Source organism: Nicotiana tabacum, chromosome 7 (genome assembly GCF_000715075.1).
Source record: "Nicotiana tabacum cultivar K326 chromosome 7, ASM71507v2, whole genome shotgun sequence".
Lineage (NCBI taxonomy): Eukaryota > Viridiplantae > Streptophyta > Magnoliopsida > Solanales > Solanaceae > Nicotiana > Nicotiana tabacum.
In genome coordinates, this window is record NC_134086.1 from 79,090,507 (window position 1) to 79,102,116 (window position 11,610).

An 11,610-nucleotide genomic window follows, 5' to 3' on the forward strand; every position below is an offset into this window, starting at 1 on the left:
TTTGAGTGTTGATTTGGGAAATTTGAGCTAAGTATCTTGCCTAATTTTATGTGGGGGAAAAATACCCCTTAGGATTTGGCTTAATTGCTTATTTATGTTATGTGTAAACGACGTGTACATGAGGTGATGAGTATGTACATGGATGTATGTGTGACTTAAGACCATAATTGACCCGATGTTGCTTTTATTGCCTTGTTTTGATGGATAGGTCCCTGTACTATGTGTTTTTACTTTGGATAATTACTTGAATCTGTTTTCCACACTAGAGATCATATTTTAGGATTATATTTCCTAAGTTGGCCAAGTTGGGCATTTGTAGGATTTTTACTGATTGAGTTGGATTTCATGCTTATATGTTGAACACCTATTTGCATTCCCTTTATTTGGTTTGTCCTTGTGCACTGCATTGGCAGATTGTGAGATTACGTCTTTGATGACAATTATTGGCATGATGTGTTGCTATGATTATGGCATATGTGGACTTGTTGAGCGGAAGTTTAGGTGTTTGCACGAGGTTTCTGTTGTGCTATTGTTATTGTTGATATTGCACATGCAGTGAGACAAGGTGATCTATATATTTATCGGGTTTTTGCATGTGGCGAGACAAGGTGGGATGATTATTAAAATGCATGTGGTGAGACAAGAAGAGATTTTACTTTATTGTTGTGCACGCAGTGAGATAGGGGTGTCTTTGTAGGGATGGAATGTGATGGCCTGGGGGGCATTTGTTGATGATGTTTGTCTGGTGGTGAAATAGGGGTGTTCTTGTTTGTGCTTATGACTTTTTTGTGTGTCTCATACATTTATACATAATTTGTTGTATGATTTCTTACATGTTAATCGTGGCACGAGGGTTTTGCCGTGCAAGTGTAATTTATATTGTAGCACGAGGTCTTTCTGTGTGAGTAATCTATATTGTGGCACGAGGTCTTTGTCATGCAAGTGTGATTTATGTTGTGGCGTGAGGTCTTTTCCGTGAGAGAGTGATTGATAATGTGGGCACGGGTTGCCATATGTGTGCGATCTATTTGATGAATCTTTGCTGAAACTTAGCCATTACTTGTATTGAGTTATTATCGCTTGTTCTGATGAGATTACAACTATTGCCTTCTACCATTTATCCTGTTACTAATCTTTGATATACTGTATAGGTTATTTGGCTAGTGGGTGTCTTGAATTGAACCTTGTCACTACTCCACCGAGACTAGTCTCGATGCTTATTGGGTACCCGATTATAGTGCAAAGTCACACCGAATTTGGTGTGATTTTGCACTGGTTTGATAGAAATCGGGCGCATGGTTGTGTTTCTAGTGATTCTTGAGTTCATTATAATTTTCTATGTGTTTTGGTGTCCCATTCATGGTTCCGGATGTTATTTTGGTGATTTGATCGCGCGAGCGAGTTTGTATGATATTTTAGACTTGTGTGGATATTTGGTGTGGAACCTTGGGGGCTTGAGAAAGTTTGGACGTGTTTCGGATTGGTTTGGTCATGTTAACAGTTGTTGGTGTTGAGCAGATGTTGCAGGTCTAGAAAATGAGAGACATTGTTCGCATTTGTGAACTACGCATTTGCGAGGTGGGGGTCACATTTGCTAGGTGGGATGGGAGGCAGTCAGGTTTGCTTTTGCAAATTATGAATCGCATTTATGATCAGGCACCTGGGTAAGGGAAACCTGCATTTGTAATAAAATGCTCGCTTTTGCGGAAGAGGAGAACTTTGCAAATGCGAAGTCTGTGTCGCATTTGCGACATCTGTTCAGCAGGTATCGCATTTGCAATGTACTTGTCTCATTTGCAGGGTTTGCATTTGTGAACCCCATGTCGCATTTGCGACTTCTGCAGCTGAACAAAATAGAGGGATTTCGGGACTTAGCTTTATTATCACATTTTTTAGCCTTAGACTCGGTAGGAGGCGATTTGAGGAGAGATTGTCATACCAAAATATTGGGTAAGTGATTTTGATCCATTTTTTATTACATAAAATTTATGAGATTTAACATCTAAATCATAAGAATCTGAGAGAATTTTTGGGGGATTTTGAATATGTTTTGAAAAATAAAAATTTGATATTTGAGAGTCGAATTGGGCTTGGATATAAAAACAAAACAAATATATGGACTTGTGGGGTTATGGGTAGTCGATATCAACCGTTGAACTCGGGTTTTGACTAAGCGGGCCCGGGGTTGACATTTGGGGAATTGTGTAAAGATCTTAACTTTATTAATCAAAATTAGTTTCTCTTGCATTGTTTGACATTATTAAGTTATTTTGGTTAGATTTGAGCCTTGCGGAGTGAATTTAATGGAAAAAAGCTATTCTTGAGTGTTGATTTGGCCTAATTGAGGTAAGTATCTTGCCTAACTCTGTGTGGGGGGATTATCTCATAGAATTTGGTCTAATTGTATTATTTGAATTATGTAAAAGACATGTACATGAGTTGAAGAGTCTGTACACGGTCTTCTATGTGAAATTTGACCGGTTTAGACACTTAGGCTGCTAATATGCCTCTAGTTGAAGTTGTTGTTACATGGAATATCTTTCATTATTGAGCTATTTTCCCATTTCATTATGTTATTGTCCAAATTCTTATACACATTGATGTTGTTGAGCCGTGGGCTAAGCGTTGTTATGATATAGGTAGTGTTGTTTTGGCAATATTGTGGCATATGGGCATGTGTGGTGCGAGTTGATTACTGTGATGTGATGAGATGCACATGTAGTGGTATATGGGTGGTGTTATTGATGCGCATGCAGCGAGATAAGGGGAGTTTTATGTGCATATTGCTAGTAAGGGGAATTACTTTATTTTAAAGCAGACGCGGTGAAATATGGGGGCTAAAGCGCGTGAAGATATTTTGGGAAGATGTTTTAAATAAATATAAGGCTCACGCAGCGTCATAAGGAAGATTGTGATTTGTGCCTTGTGAGTTATGATTATGAGGTATGGTACCTCGGGTTCATTCTTGTTGTAATTTCAGTGTTGGAACTGCTCAATGATTTGAAATGTTATTGTTCTCCTTAATTTATTTCACTTGTATTTAAACTGTGTTTTGATTATTTTGTTGTTTTATCACATGTTTACTTTTTTGTTGCCATTTATTGATTTGGTTTCCATTGTTGGCTTTATACTTATATTCTGCATAAGTTTTCATATCTAGTGAGTGTCTTGACTTGTACCTCATCACTACTCCACTGAGGTTTGTCTTGATACTTACTGGGAACCATTGTGGTGTACTCATACTATGTTTTTGCACATTTTTGTGCAGATCCAGATACCTTGGAGCTTGCCGGACATTAGCTAGATGCTTTTGAGTTGCTGAGGAGGCTTCAAAGTACAACTATCATCTTGCTCACAAGCCTCGGAGTCACCTTCTGTTGTCTTTCATTAGTACTATCGTTTGAATTCTAGAACAGAGTTGTATTTAGAGATTTCTAGTCTATTTCAGTGGAGCTTATGACTCCGTACTACCGGGGTTGAAAATATATGGTTGTTGATCAGTTTCAGCTTTGTTATGTTATTTATTAGTTAAGTTATTTATTTTTGTTAAATCTTATCATGTGTTAGGCTTACCTAGTCTTAGTGACTAGATGCCACAACGATCCTAAAGGTGGGATTTTGGGGTCGTAATAAATTGGTATCAGATCTCTAGGTTCATAGATGCTACGAGTCATAAGAAAGGTTCGTAAAGTCTTGTGGATCGGTACGGAGACGTCTATACTTATCTTCGAGAGGCTACAAAACTATTAGGAAATTCCACTTCTTTCATTAATGTGAGCATGTGATTTTTGTTTCGCACGACAATCGCTTCAAAGAGAAATAAAAAAAAATAATTGGCCCTGCTGTACAATTTTGAATTTCTGTGCGGCACCTTGTTGATTTATTTGTGACTTCGGCCCATTTTTATTTATTTACTTTATTAAAAAATAAAATTCGAAAATATATGTGTCCTGCATAATTCAACCGTAATCCGGTCGTTAAATAGAAAATTATAAATAGGCATCTTCGTCCGTGATTTTATTTTTTGTTTAATTTTACCCATTTTTGAATTATTTTAACGTGTGTGTGAATAATTGTATTGGGTGTTTGATTTTATTTAGTTTTGTATTTCTTTTTATATAATAATAAAAAAAAAGGGGGCCTTGCCTTTCCGGATTTGGGCCAATTTATTAAAATTGGCCCAAACAAATAATGCCCAAACGGACAGCCCAAGCCACCAGTCCAAACAGCCCACCCCCCAGGCCATAAAACGACGTAGTTTAACACCAAAACTACGTCGTTTCGATGCCAACCCATCACAACCGTTTAAACCAAGCCGATCCAACGGTCCGGATCTTTCACCCGTAACCCCACTACCCGACCCGTTACCCGAACCAATTCTGACCCCTACTAAGCCAAACGACGACGTTTCGTTTAAACCTTCAGATCCAAGCCGTCCATCTCGTCTCATCCAACGGTTGAAATCAATCCCCCCATTCCATATATAAGCCTCCTACCACACCCTGCCCCCTATCCAATACCCCAGCTTCCATCTTCACCTCCTTCCCCACGAAACCCTAGCCGCCCCCTTATCCCTCGCCATTAATCCCGGCGGCATGAACGCCGATGACCTCCGCCTGAACACCATAGAACCCCCTCACCGCCCTGAACATCGATCTGTTGGCCGTTTAGTTCGAATCCCTTCCCACCTTCTCGAATCTTCATTTGAAGATTCGAGTCGGAACCCGAGTTACACCAATCGACCTCAACTTCGCACCAGACAGTCCCCAGACCCCCTCGTGACCAAACCATGCTTGGTTTGGTCCGAATCTGACCAGGGAAGCACGAATCCCGGATCTAATTTTTGGAACTTTGAAGGTCTTCGTCGATGGTCCGTGTTTTGTTCAAACTAAAAGATTAAGGTCTAATGGACCTTAATCGAAGTGTTTCTCATCTGAGAAACACTTCGATTAAAGCCCGTTCAGCCTTAAGAAAGGTCTGTCCGAATCCGAGTTAAGGCTTTTGATTTTTCAAGATTTGAGGTGAGTTTTGATTCTCTTTGCTTATTTATGTTAGTCCATGTTCGTTTAAAAGATTTGTTCTGGTTTTGTTTTTAATCTGTGTTTTGAGTTTTATCAACTGTTCCTGTCCATCTCGCCTGAACCTTTGTTGTTTGATTGAGTCTTTCTTCTAATTGTTCTGATAATTTGTATGTATGTATTTGTTGTGCAATTAATTGGGTTTCAAATGTGAACTGACCAACTGATTCTTCCCATGTAATTTTGCGTAGTCAGTACAATTCGAATCATGTGTTCGATACTGTTAAATGTCTGACTTTGGTCTCGATTGTACGAGTTATAACTAGTATAGTCGAGTCGACATATGTCGTCAATTAGTTTCAGATGTTTGAACAATATACAAATTGATTTGCTCCTGTTTAGCATTGTAGAATCAGTTGGGAATTGAATTTAGCTACTTATAGTTGTTAATCTGAATCAGAAGTGTAAAGGGTTTGATTTTGTTTAAGTTGCAGTCAAAATTGGAGGGCATGTGCACTTGTGCACAACATGTGCATTTGTGCACTTGTTCACAACATGTGCATAAAGGCTTTTGTTTGATTTAAAAATGTTTTGACAGCATATGCTGTCAGATACATCCTGCTGCCCACACCCTACTTTAGTTTCAGAAATAATAAACATTACAAAAGTAAGCCTGCCAAGGGAATATGATGGGGTTTTGGTTAATACTTAAATGACTAAGTGGAACTGAAAAGAGGGCAGCACATGAGGGGGTTTCTGTTGGTCTAAACAGGCTGTAAAAGGGGTAATGTGAAAGCTTATAAAAGGGAGGACATACAGAGATAGAAAAAGGGGAGGATACCATCGGATAATAGAGGTCAGAGAGAGCATAGATAGAGGAGAGTTGAAGTTCTGGAGATACAGACAGAATTAGAGACAGGATTGAGAGATAGAAATACATACACACACACACAAAAGGATAGACATTGAACCTTAAGAGCTGAATAGGAAAAACACAAACAGATATAGAGAGAGGTTAAGGGATAGAAGCTATACAACCAACAATCAGAAACCTTCTTCCTCCTATTGTTATTGGGTTTTCAGTTGTTTCAATTTGTTCAAGCCAATTCTGATCCTTTGAAATCTCAGTTGTGTCTATTAGTTGAGTGCTTTCATTGGTCTACTACTATCTGGAGTTTCTGATTCTACTCCACTGGGTGTTGCTGTTATTTGGCTATTGCTTTCTATTGGCTATATTTGCATCTCTGCACTCGAGCTGGGTTCTTGCTGTATTGCTTTGTCTGCTGCTATTTCTGCCCTGCTGCTACTGATAGTGCTGTGATTGTTGCTGCATTTTGTTGTCATTATATTCTGCTGACTCCCCCTTTCCTTCAATTGTCAAATATTTCCAGGTACACAACCTCTGAAACTTTGTATTGTTGAAAGTTTGAAGTTGAAATAAAGAAAAGAACAGCTGTTCATGTTATAACATTGGTGTTAAAAATAGGTCGAATGTTAGTGGGATTGTATTTTACTGCAAACTGCAAACACTTTGTATAAAACTAGCATACATTCTGCTGAGATGGACTGTTAGATAGCGCTATTCAATAGCAATAACAATATGATAGACAGCATGTTTGATTTGGGATACGTTCAGTTCAGTATAATACTGTTTGGTTTAGTTACGACTGTATAACATAGAGTCAGGGCAAACACTTGTATGTATTTCTGCCCAGACCACTGAATCGACAAATCTGTGGTATTAGGTCTGGGATAGATGTATCCCAAACAAACTCTCATGCAGTCATATTAAAAGTCTGGCTATGAATGCCAGTTTCGCTTGTCAGTTTATTTGTTCCAATGCCGGTTTGATATCAGGTTTCGGTACAGATTCTTCGTTTCGAAATGATGTAATGATTGTTGAGAAAAACTAATAATCATTTTTGAGTTCAATTAGTAGTAATTTTTTCTAATAATACAGCCGATTTCTTTATCAATTTCAAATAGGTTAGAGTGTTAAGAATAGAACTTGGAGGTCGTTAAAACATAACTCAATATATGTTGTTAGTTTGTTTGCAATCTCACTTAGCGAATTAATAAGCATATTCACTTGTTGAAGACAAAGAATGCCGTAGCTTTCACCTCATGAACAATCAATCGGGTAATCAAACAAGTTTAGGTTCGGCAAACATAATAAGTATTCAGTCCGTATTTGTCTAAACCAGCAAAATTCGGCATCATCCTTCCCTTTAAAGATAAATGTAGTAAAAATGTAGTCCTTGTAGGGTACCCTTCTAAAATAATGAGACGAGCCTCGCCGAATCAAAAGGCAAATTGCGGGGCCCTCAATAATTGGTCATAATAAATACTTAGAATTTGGGACGGGCTGTTTAGTGAATTCCACTCCCCTCCCCGAAGACAATAACGCGTTAGATTCTTTAGGCGCGACTTAATCAAATTACATTCCTAAATTCGGGTGCGCATTTATGTGACCCAATTTCAAATCTCAATGGAATCGAAATGTGTTAACAATTACGGGTGCATTGATTGTGACGTGGTTCGAGATACATTTTCACGACGTTGCAATTCTATAAAAATAAATGATAATAATAAAAGCGGTTAAAACTTAATAAAAGCACATAAGTCACAACATGTATTTAAATCAGATATTTAGCCATTATAACAGTTTAAGCGACCGTGCTAGAACCACGGGATTCGAGGGTGCTTAACACCTTCCCTCGGGTCAACAGAATTCCTTACTTAGAATTTCTGGTTCGCAGACTCCATTTGGAAAAGTCGAAAATTTCCTCGATTTGGGATTCAAGATAAACCGGTGACTTGGGACACCAAAAGCCAAACCTTTCCCAAGTGGCGACTCTGAATTAAATAAATAATCCCATTTCGAATATTGTCACTTAAATTGGAAAAACTCCACCCGCGCATTTCTAACCCTTCGGGGCGGGCGCGCAAAAAGGAGGTGTGACAATTAATTATCGTGCGGATTTATTGATTTTGGAATCTAAGCCTTTGCCTTTCTATTCTCTCATAGATTGTGAAGACACGCACTACTGGATCAGCTGAGTAGACACCCAAACCCCCTTCTAGAGCCGCGAGAGGTCGAGGCCAAGGTAAATGCCGAGGAGGGGCACGTGCTACAGCTAGGGCACCTACCAGAGTAGTAACTGAGGAGCCACCAGTAGCTCCAGTTGAAGAGTAGGCACCCGAGGCGCCTGTTACAACCCATGGACTCTACATGTTCGGTATTTTGGCTTAGGAGGGATTGATCCCAATTGCACTAGCTACTTCTCAAGCTGAGGGAGGAGCTTAAACTCCCGTCGCCTATGCTCCAGAGCAGCGGGTCCATGTTGATTAGGTTCCAAGTGTTATGACAGTACATCCCATTATCACGATTCAGCTTGAGGTATGTTAGTGGCATTATAGGAGGAGCAGAAGAGGCTTGAGAGGTTTAGGAAGTATGATCCTCTTACTTTCAGTGGCATAGTTTCTGAGGTTGCACAGGGTTTTCTAGACCAATACCATTGTATTCTTCGCACCATGGGCATTGTGGAGGTGACCAAATCGACTTTATTACCTTCTATCTAACGGGGTTTGCATATAGATGGTGACAGGCTTATGAGGAGGGTAGGCCAGTTGATGCAGAACCACTTACCTGGGCTCAATTTTGTGATCTATTTTTTAGGGAGTTTGTTCCAAAAACCCTCGAGAATGCGTTGTTCTCAAAGTTTGAGAAGTTGCATCAGAGGACTATGACGGTGTCAGAGTATGCCATGAGGTTTACTGAGTTATCCTGCCATGCACCTGCTTTGGTTTCTACAATCAGAGAGCGAGTCCGTAGATTTATCGAGGGGCTCAGTTATAGTCTTAAATTTAGTATGGCACGGGAATTGGAGACTGATACTTTATTTAAGCAAATTATGGAGACCGCTTAGAGGTTGGAGCGTACGTATAGCCAAGAGAGGGAGGATAGGTAGGCCAAGAGGCCTTGAGATTCTAGAGGATTTATGGTTCCCGCTTTGCAGTTTCAGCTTGTCATGGCAGAGGTTATATTAGTGGACCAGTCCATTTGCACTTCAGGATACTCATAGTGCACCAGCTATTTAGGGATCTCATAGCACCCATTTTGTATGGTCATTTTCCAGTGTACCTCCTGCACAGGGTGCCTACAGCGGCCATTCTAGCTGACTAGGTCACACATAGTTCCCGTAGCCATAACCGAAGAGAGGTTGTTTCGAGTGTGGTGATACTAGGAATATGGTAAAAGACTGCCCCAGATTTAGGAGGGGTGCACCTCTACAACGTTCAAAGGCTATGGTTGCTGCTTCGGCTGCTACTCCACCTGCACAGCTAGCTAGGGCTGGAGGACAAGAGTGTAAAGGGCATCCAAGAGGGAGTGGCATGGCCCGTTGTTATGCTTTTTCGGGTAGGATTGAGGTTGTCGCGTCAGATATTGTCATCACATGTGTTGTTCTGGTCTGTCATAGGGATGCATCAGTTTTATTTGATCCTGGTTCCACTTACTCGTATCTGTAATCTTACTTAGTTTCATATTTGGATTTGTATCACGATTCTTTGACTACCCATATTTATATGTCTATGCCTGTTGGGGATTCTATTATGGTAGACTGCATTTATCGATCGTGTTTGATCATTATCGGGAGGGTTTTGAGACCAGGTTTGACCTTCTGTTACTCAATATGGTGGACTTTGACGTAATATTGGGCATGGATTAGTTGTCTCCCTATCACGCTATTCTAGATTATCACGCCAAGATTATAACATTGTCTATGCCAAGGTTTCCGCAGTTAGAGTAGAGAGGTTCGTTAGGGAGATGTTCCTAGTAGAGTGGCGTCTTTCTTGAAGGCACAACGGATAGTTGAAAAAGGGTGCTTGGCGTATTTGGCCTTAATGAGGGATGTTAGTGCTGATACTCCTTCCGTTGAGTCAGTTCCGGTTGTGAGAGATTTCCTAGGTATGTTTCCAGTAGACCTAATAGGCATGCCGCCCGATAGGGATATCGATTTAGGTATTGACCTGGTACTGGGCACTCAGCACATCTCTATTCCACCATATCTCATGGCACCCGTGGAGCTGAAGGAATTAAAGGAACAACTTCAGGAGTTTCTTGATAAGGATTTCATCCGACCGAGTGTCTCGCCTTAGGGTGCTCCAGTTCTCTTTGTGAAGAAGAAAGATAGCTCTATGAGGATGTGTATTGACTACAGACAGCTAAACAAGGTTACAGTCAAGAACAAGTATCCATTACTGCATATTGATGATTCGTTCGACCAGCTTCAGGGTGCTCGGGTATTCTTGAAGATTGACTTGAGATCGGGGCATCATCAGTTGAAGATCTGGGGTTCAGATATTTTGAAGACGGCTTTTAGGACACGCTATGGTCACTATGAGTTTTTGGTAATGTCTTTTGGGCTGACTAATGCCCCAGCAACCTTTATGCACTTGATGAACAGTGTGTTCCAGCCATATATTGATTCCTTTATCATCGTGTTCATTGATGATATATTGGTATATTCTCGCAGCCGAGAGGATCATGAGCAGCACTTGAGGATCGTGCTCCAAACATTGAAGGAGAAGAAGCTATATGCTAAATTCTCCAAGTGCAAGTTTTGGCTTGATGCGAAGGAATTCTTGGGCCACATGGTGTCCAGTGAGGGGATGAAAGTGGATTCGCAGAAGATTGAGGTAGTTCAAAATTGGCCCAGACTGTCTTCTGCTACAGAGATCCGGTGTTTTCTTGGGTTGGCTAGGTATTATCTTCGTTTTGTAGAGGTTTTTTATCCATCGTAGATCTTTTAACTAGATTGACTCAGAAGGGTACCTCATTCAGGTGGTCTGACGAGCGTAAGGAGAGCTTTCAGAAGCTCGAGACTGCCTTGAACACGGCTCCAGTTCTGGTTTTGCCTTCAGCATCGGGCTTTTATACATGTTATTGTGATGCTTTGCGGATTGGAATTAGGTTTGTATTGATGTAGAAGAGTGGAGTGATTGCTTATGCTTCACGTCAATTGAAGCCCCATGAGATAAACTACCTGGTGCACGATTCGGAGTTGGCAACCAATGTTCACGTGTTGAAGATTTGGAGGAACTATATCTATGGCATGTCTTATGAGGTATTCACAGATCACATGAGTCTACAATGCTTATTCAAGCAAAAAGATATGAACATGAGGTTGAGGAGGTGGTTAGAGCTACTAAAGGACTATCATATCACCATTCTTTATCATCTCGAGAAGGCCAACGTGGTGGTCGATGCTTTGAGTAGGAAGGCCGAGAGCATTGGTATTCTTTCTTTTAATCTATTTGGGGAGAGTCTATTAGCTTTAGATGTTCAGGCTTTGGCTAACAGATTCATGAGATTCGATGTTTCGGATCCTAGCCGGGTTCTTGCTTGCGTGGTTTCACGGTCTTCTTTGTTTGAGCGCATCAAGGCGCATTAGTAAGATGATCCCCATTTTCTTGTCCTTAAGGACACGGTGCAGCACGGTGATACCAAGGAGGTTACTGTTGGGGAATATAGGGTGTTGAGGATGCGGGGTGTTGAGGATGAGTGTGCCCGATATGGATGGGTTGCGTG